Source organism: Sinocyclocheilus grahami, unplaced genomic scaffold, assembly GCF_001515645.1.
Source record: "Sinocyclocheilus grahami isolate Dianchi unplaced genomic scaffold, SAMN03320097.WGS_v1.1 scaffold3426.1, whole genome shotgun sequence".
In the NCBI taxonomy this organism is placed as follows: Eukaryota; Metazoa; Chordata; class Actinopteri; order Cypriniformes; family Cyprinidae; genus Sinocyclocheilus; species Sinocyclocheilus grahami.
In genome coordinates, this window is record NW_015508553.1 from 7,951 (window position 1) to 15,798 (window position 7,848).

General features: G+C 36.3%; 1 long non-coding RNA gene across 1 annotated transcript; it reads right to left on the reverse strand.

Moving 5' to 3' along the window:
* Positions 1-5,024: 5,024 nt before the first annotated feature.
* LOC107576277 (uncharacterized) lies at positions 5,025-6,172 on the reverse strand. Its single transcript, XR_001608024.1, has 3 exons — positions 6,093-6,172; positions 5,389-5,567; positions 5,025-5,105 (listed from the first exon to the last, which is right to left on the reverse strand). It is a non-coding gene; the product is annotated as an uncharacterized lncRNA (long non-coding RNA).
* Positions 6,173-7,848: the final 1,676 nt, after the last annotated feature.

Genomic DNA, 7,848 nt, shown 5'->3' on the forward strand with positions numbered 1-7,848 from the left:
ATTAGATGTTTTGTTTCCAGTCAAGACTTGGAAAAACTTGTTCATGCCTTTATTACCAGCAGGGTGTACTATTGTAATGGTCTCCTCACCGGCCTTCGCAAGAAGACCATTAGACAGCTGCAGCTCATCCAGAACGCTGCTGCCAGGATTCTGACTAGAACCAGAAAATCTGAGCATATTACACCAGTCCTCAGGTCCTTACACTGGCTTCCAGTTATATTTAGGATTGATTTTAAAGTACTTTTACTCGTTTATAAATCACTCAATGGCCTAGGACCTAAATACATAGCAGATATGTTCACTGAATATAAACCTAACAGACCACTCAGATCATTAGGATCGAGTTAGTTAGAAATACCAAGGGTTCACACAAAACAAGGGGAGTCTGCTTTTAGTAATTATGCTGCCCGCAGTTGGAATCAGCTTCCAGAAGAGATCAGATGTGCTAAAACATTAGTCACATTTAAATGCAGACTCAAAACTCATCTGTTTAGCTGTGCATTTATTGAATGAGCACCGTGCGATGTCCGAACTGATTGCACTGTATTTTATGTATAATCGTTTTCTATTCTTAACTGTTTTAAATTAATTTTAAACCTCTTAAATCAATTTTTTTTATCATTTTCAAAGTTTTTAAATTCCTTGTTTTATTGTTGTGATTATTTTTTTTCTTTTCTTTTATGTAAAGCACTTTGAATTACCATTGTGTATGAAATGCGCTATATAAATAAACTTGCCTTGCCTTGCCTTGCTTTATATTTTTCCTGGTTCAATCGGGTACCAAAACTATGTTTTTGCATGCATCACATTATAGTGCGGTGTGCCCTTTAAGAGACTGATCACTTAACTTATAACGCACGCTATGTGGTGTTGACGTAGAAGGACTACGTGACTGTGTAATGAGAAGCACTGTGGATGATAAGTTCGCTCTGCCTTCTTGTTATTACTTTGTCTTTACTTTGATTTGTAACGCCAAGAAAGAGTAAGTCTCTCATGTATGAGAGGAGCGCGTTGCCGTGTACCAGCCATTAAATGTGTGGGACACCAACTCTTCGTTTTCCATCTCTTTCATTTCATGGGTTTAACGAGTTATCCGAGTCGAAGCGTTACATACTCTTGTCAGAAAGCAGCAGTGGCTGGAACAGACTTTCAGTATCATCTTCATCTTTAAAATGATAAATTACAATCTAATCCTGTGTACGTGAAGATGCTCCCGAGCAGGTTTGAGCTCACGGACCTGTTGCTATGACAACAATTCCGGGATGAGCTTCGAATAACTTACCGATGCTGGATCATATCAAATCATCAACAATAACATCTGAATAACCCACGTACAGAGAACACACCCCGGAGAAGATGAAACGCATGTAACAGCGTTTTATCACAAATACTCACAGTTTGGTTTGTTGCTATTAATGCTGCTCCATCTCACTTTTCTCTGCATCTTTTTCTCTCTCGATTTATTAGACTGCATCTCGTCCTCTTTTTTTGCCACTTTCATTTTTCTCTTAGAAATCGCGAATGTGTCTCTGTCAGTGTTGCAGTGTTGCAGTATAATCATGCTGTGAGCTGGCAGTGACACACATGGCTATTCCTTATGCATCATCTCCTCCAACGCTGCCTGCCTACTCTCTCAGTGGGGGGAATTTAGAGCATTGGAACAGTTGAGAATGTGATTATTCATTTGTTGTTCTAAGATTTAGTTAAGATATGTCATTTAGTTTATAGTTAAACCTTTACAGATGGGGTCAGGCGGAGATTTCTCACAATTGGCAGAGTTATTCATACATAAACCTTTAAAGAGTCAGTCTTCATGTATTTCATGACATATTTCAGGTTTTTCACAGTTAATGCGTGTCTTTCTTCTCAGACTGTTTTTTGAGGCCCTGCTTCTCAAATGAGAAATGCATTGTCTGTTGATCACGCTTTCATTTTGAATAAAGGATCTTAAAATAAAGGTGCTTCATGATGCCATATTTTGTCTAAATGGTTCAGTTGGTTAAATGAGCATGGTGTTGGTGTGCTTGACTGGCCAGACCTGAACCCCAGAGAGAATCTAGGGGGTATTGTCAAGAGGAAAATGAAAAATGGGGGAAAAAAAGCTTCTTTGTGGCGAAAGAATGCATCTTTTTCATTATCAACATGCCAAACAATATTTGCCAAACAAACCAGTCAGCAACGTTAATGTTAGGCCTACGTAAACAGTTTATGTGACATTTAACAAAACAATAGGTTCTTGTTCCCACAATGCAAAGCGTAATTCAAAAATACGGAAAAACAGCTGTAAAAACCAAATATGGAAAATTCCTTCAAATTGTTATGGTATATTGTACCTTATATTGGACTTTGTTTGAACAGTGTTTCAGCTCCGTCACTGGCCCATCACTACCGTCAGGCAGAAAATCTTACGGTGTTGACAAATTTGGCATTTCTTTCAAATGGAGTTCGTGTAGAAGTCATGTTGTTTTCTCTGTTGATGCTCGATGCTAATATAACCTGCTTCAGGAGAATAAAATGATTTAAACATCTCAAATAATTTCCTCAGAAACTGGAAGATGGTGTTGACACATCATGGTTGTGACACCGGAAATATTAACATTAGGACTTAAAATATTCTAAAACTATAAAACTGACCAGAGCAGAGCCTGTCTGACACTGATGTGTCTGCAGAGGTGAATGTGGCAACGGGGTCGTTTAGAGTCACAGCTGTCACTGATATTCCCTGATTTTATTACATTAAAATTTTTTTTTTTTTTTTTTACATTTAATCAATGTCTGACGGTGTTGACAAAAAGTGGACACACAACTTTGAAACTTTATGAAACACGCATGTGTCCTTGATAAACAACCTTGCTTTGATACGAGAAATTATTAAGTGTTGCTTTTGATAAGCTCTCTTTCATCATCAAAAAACATTTTTATCCATTTTATAGCATATGAATGATTGAACCCTCCTCTGTGGACAGTTTTAGTGTCATAGATTTGATATAATAACGATCAAATTAAACTGAAGGAGATAATTGTGTTAAATGCATTCTATTATAATCCCCCATAACACTTACAATTGAAAATATTTTCATTTTTAAACCTAATAGCAGTTATAATTGCTGGACATGTGCTCCATGAGTCAAGAATCAGTGTGTGTTCATCAAAACTGAAATGTCTTCCGCACTTAGTCTGTCTATATTTCATAACTGCATGATTTCTTGGAAATCAGCCTGCTCTGTATGAGAAGTCACATGATTTCTCGGAAATCAGCCTGGGAGAGCTGCAATGCGGATGCACCCTGTGCGCATGCGCGGCATGATTCCAGTTTGGGTATATATATATATATCCCAGTGAGTAATTTCGGGTGTAGATAAAAGCACAGAAGCAGTGGGATCCACATCGCTCCGCGAGCTGCTGTAGATCTCCTGAAAGTGGACTGACGCATTTACAGGAGCTACTCTTGGTTTTGCACTTTTCTGATTCAGATACAACACTGGATTATATTGTAAGTGTCTATGATAACGATTTATTGCGTGTATTATTATTATTGTTGCTATATTCTGTTGGCACACTTGTATGGAAGTCATAAAAGGCCATGGGTTATGATTTTTATTTCTTGTTTTCTCGTCATCACGACTTATTAAAAGTTATTTTCTCGTCATCTTAATTTTTCCGTGATCTCAAAATAAATATTTTGAGATCTTGTGCTATAACAACTAAATTAGCAAATGTTTCTGTTTATTTAATAACACATTGGCTGATGTATTATCATCCTGCACATACTGAACTTTTATTTAAAAATTAAAATGTAAAAGTAAATCCACATTGTTCTTGCGGCAACTTCCCCATCTTACTCTGTCAGCTGTTGTATGATATGGATTTTATAAATACAAATATGAATCTCAAAGAAACATGTCCAGGTCTAAATTGCAGCAGGATTTCAGTTCTATTAATAGGCTATATTTTTACATTTTGACATTATTGTCGTGATATTTAAATTTTACCTCCAAATTCTCATTACTGTGTCAGGATGTTTTATTTGTGTGTTTTTATGAAATTAAGTTACATTTCTGTTTGATTTTGATGACTGGAATATATATATATATATATATATATATATATGTATGTATCTATATTTTTTAATTAAAGTGACAATGTGTTTGAAGCATCTCTTTATTAGTGCTATAATGAATTTAAGGACATAGTATAATGTCAAAATATATAATAATCGGCAGGCTGAATAAAATGTGCATCACTCCTGTAATTTACACTTATAGATTCCATTGTAGATGTTGATGTGATTTTTCTCAAGTGTAATACTGATGATTTCATGTAGATGTTTTAATGTCTGATCTTGTACATTAAAGAACAGATCCCTGCTTTAATGATGTTCAATCAAAACACATTGTTTACTCTTGCTGTTGTTTATCCATTGAAAGATAAAGTTAATCATGAAAATAAACAAACAAGCAGTTTAAATAAAGAGCCTTTGTTCCTTTTTTTCTTTTTTACAAGTGTAAACCAGTTTTATTCCCTGGGGTAGTACAGATTTATTGCAATACAGTTTTATAAATAAAATTGTATTCTAGTTCACCCCACAACCTTAATTGCATGCATCAGACTTTAAGGAGAAATGAAAAGTGTGCAGTATAAGGGTTTAATAATCACTGTGTTAAAGCTATATATCTTATGACTTCATGCATTCTCTGGGATTTAAACCTATGACACTGGCATTGCTGCACCATGCTATATTACATATAATATCATACAGTGTGCAGTGCACTACATACAGTAATCAGTGATTCAAAATAACATGAATCTGTATAAAAACTCATTCTAAAGCCCCGTTCACACTAAGAACGATAAATTTAGGACTATAAAACACAGTTAACATTATCAGGTGCATGTTGATCACCGTTTCCCCTCAGGATCCTGATCCTGCTCCTGCAAAGATGAGCTCCAAACCAAATCTCCAGGAACACCGGCTTGATCTCCAGAAAGCTGGACTCTATAGGAAGCTCAGTCTCCAGGATCAGAAATCAGCTGCTGGGTCTGATGTGTGAGAGTCTGTGACTCTTTCTGAAGCATCAGAATGAAGCCGTCTGCATCTTGAGAAACTAGAAATGAAAAACACAAACATCTGATTACAGCAGTTCTGTACAAGAATGGTGCTCGCAACACCAAGATCACGGGTTCAGTTCTGATTCATGAAATATGAACTGATCTTGAATTCAGTGCAAGTTGCTTTAGATAAAAAAAGTTTGCCAAATGTACAAATGTAATGGTTATTTTGATATATCATTTATTTATGACCAATTCACAGATTAGAGGAGGAGAAACAGTGTTGATGATTAAAGACATGATAAAGTGTGTTTTGTCTTAAACATCACAAATACTCACAGCTTGGTCTTTTGCCAGGAATGCTGTTCCTTCTGACTAACATCAGCGTTTGTTTTCCTTTACAATTCAGTCGTCTATCTTTGGAGCTGCTCCATCTGATGAGCTTCATGTTTCACTGCTTTGTGTCTTCATCTGTTCATGTGTTTACTTCCAATACTTCTCATTTAAACAATAAAAATCTAATATAAAGAAAACAATCAACATTAATTTCTCCTCACTTTAATGGTTCTAAATCAAGACAGTAATTCATATCTTGCAAGTGGAAGCTAGTAAAACATTTCTGGTCAAATAAAATAAACCATAAATAATCCAGCATCCAGATGGAAATGTTTGGTGATAAAGTTTTTAATAAAATGGACAATTAAACCTAAATCCCCACTCTGGTACATGTGATCTTTTATAATGTACTAAGATATCACTGCAGGTTATAATAAAAAAAGTATCAAATACTCAAACAGTACATACATGTTACATACACGGGTGTTACAAAGTGTGTTACTCAAAGCCTTTACAGTAATATATTAAGTTAAATGCTTAACAATGTGACAGCTAGCCCCGGTCTTAACTACAGTATATAAATATAAACACAGAGCCACGATTAAAGGGTAAAGTCATCAGTATACAGTAATTCACTCCAAAACATATTTCTTTACTTTTATTAAGACTTCTCATTTAAACATTAGATGAGTTTACAGCTGACTTACGAGATACATGAGACATCCACAACAGCCTTCAGTGATCACACAGAGACTCACAGAGCAAGACGCATTCTTTTATAGGATGAGTGACACATTATTATTGTGCTCGCGTTGGTCGGAAAGTGAACCGTTTTATTGGACGGATGATGCGAGTCGTTCTGCGTCACAGAACACAAGAGGGGGGACCAATGGATTTCTCTCTTTAGCGTTGGTCTCGCCTACGCTTAGTACGCAAGAGGGGGGACCAATGGATTTCTCTCTTTAGCGTTGGTCTCGCCTACGCTTAGTACGCAAGAGGGGGGACCAATGGATTTCTCTCTTTAGCGTTGGTCCCGCCTACCCTTAGTACGCAAGAGGGGGGACCAATGGATTTCTCTCTTTAGCGTTGGTCTCGCCTACGCTTAGTACGCAAGAGGGGGGACCAATGGATTTCTCTCTTTAGTGTTGGTCTCGCCTACCCTTAGTACGCAAGAGGGGGGACCAATGGATTTCTCTCTTTAGTGTTGGTCTCGCCTACCCTTAGTACGCAAGAGGGGGGACCAATGGATTTCTCTCTTTAGCGTTGGTCTCGCCTACGCTTAGTACGCAAGAGGGGGGACCAATGTGTTTCTCTCTTTAGCGTTGGTCCCGCCTACCCTTAGTACGCAAGAGGGGGGACCAATGGACTTCTCTCTTTAGCGTTGGTCCCGCCTACCCTTAGTACGCAAGAGGGGGGACCAATGGATTTCTCTCTTTAGCGTTGGTCTCGCCTACGCTTAGTACGCAAGAGGGGGGACCAATGGATTTGTGGAGACAAATCATACCTCAACAACTACAGAGGCATCTGTGTAAGCAGTAATCTGGGGAAGCTGATCAAATTTTTGATTCCAAAATTTTTTTGGAAGCTGAACAAAAATATTAATCTCTAAATTTATAGTTTTCATTTAAATAAACCTCTTCTAAAGTCTGATATGATGTGATCATCTCTGCTGTAATACTGACACTTCACTGAATGACAAACTGAACTATGTCTACCCTTACCAAAAAGTAGTATACCTTAAGTTTATTTTAGTAAGTATACTTAAGTAAAGTTCAAGTATATTTTTAAGTATACGTTATGTAGTAAGTATACAAATATCAGTGTACTAGTAGTATACTTGTAAGTGTACTATTTCAATACTCCTTGTGTCTAAATTGGCCCACGTTCTAGTATATAAAAGTATACTTTAAGTATAACAGTAGTAAACTTTGAGTACACTACTAGTTTACATCAAAATGTTGAGTTTGTACTGCAACTATACTAAAAGTTAAGTTATAGGTATACTGATAGTTTTCTAATTAAATACTTGTAGTAGCATTTTTAGTACACTTTGAAATATAGTTTTATACTGCAAGTATACTCATAAGGTTTCTTTAAGTTTAACTTTACATCATACTTTAAGTATACTACTATGTCCCTATTTAGGTATTAATTTGTATATATTTTGTTATATGAATATCTGAACATACAAAACACCAAAAGAACAGGGTATCTGCTTGTAAACAAAAACATTTTATTCTAGCTTCATGCATTCTTTTTTTAAACACTTGAATGTGGATAAGTTTCATACATGTGGAAGCATCTAGTGTTTCGGTTTCTTCTTCTCTTGTGTTTTTTTTGGAAATTCTGTACAGAATATGTGTACTAGCGCCCCCTGGCGGATAACAATGGAAACACTTATTCTAGGAGCACAAGTAGAGCTCAAATATATTTAGATATAAGTCATGTCATAAGTCATAAGTC